Raw genomic sequence first — 938 nt, 5'->3', positions numbered from 1 at the left:
CTCATTCTTATTTTTAAAAAGATTACTGAGTACCAGCTAATACTAATTAACACCAAATAGTACAAGAGCCGGGAAGAAAAAAAGGCAGTTATTTTACCCCAATTTTTGATTACCTTAATGAAAACTATATATAATTACTCGTCAAAATTGATGAGCATGCCAAGCATAGGTAGGGGGAATAAAAAATGGCGGCTGTTTCAAAACCTTAAAAAACACTAATTTTTCTTTCGAAGCTCTACATCTTAAATACTAACACTAGAAAATCTAAGAGAACATTATTTAAAGAAGAGTAAATTTTCTGAAATATCAGCCCTAAAAGAGCTATTTACGTCAAATAGTTCTCGAGATATAGCCTTTTAAAAAGCAAAGTTTCTTAAAAATCTACTGAAAGATTAGTAGTTAGTTAATTTACTTTGAGAAATCTATATCTCAGGAACTATGTGACGTACAGATGTCTATTAGCACTCAAATTAATGCTAGTTTAATGGAATATAAAGAAGTCCATGACTTTTACCTTCGTAGGAATAGTAGTTTTCATGATATTTGCTAAAATAAATTGATTTATAGTTCTTCGGACAATAAGTTTGATTTATGAAAAACTTCATTTCAGAAACCATTGGACGTACAGATGTTTGCCAGCGCTCAAATTAAAGCTAGTTAAATTTACTACAAAATAGTTTATTATATTTATCTTTGTAGTAGTTTTTATGATATTTGACAAAATAAACTCACAAAATGTTAATTTATAGTTCCTATAAAATGTTGGATTTTTGATATAACCTCTAAGGTTATAATAAAAGTGTATAAATAGTGATAAAAGAGAAATAATTTGACTGTGATTTTTAATGTAATTTTGACATATTAGATATTAATGTTTTGACCTGGGCAGAATGGCCTGTATGGAGTTTTTTTTTAAATGGTTGGATGATATGTCTCAT

Source organism: Halyomorpha halys, unplaced genomic scaffold (assembly GCF_000696795.3).
Source record: "Halyomorpha halys isolate HHAL.00 unplaced genomic scaffold, Hhal_1.1 Scaffold251.1, whole genome shotgun sequence".
Lineage (NCBI taxonomy): Eukaryota > Metazoa > Arthropoda > Insecta > Hemiptera > Pentatomidae > Halyomorpha > Halyomorpha halys.
Note: the sequence above shows the minus strand (reverse complement) of the source record.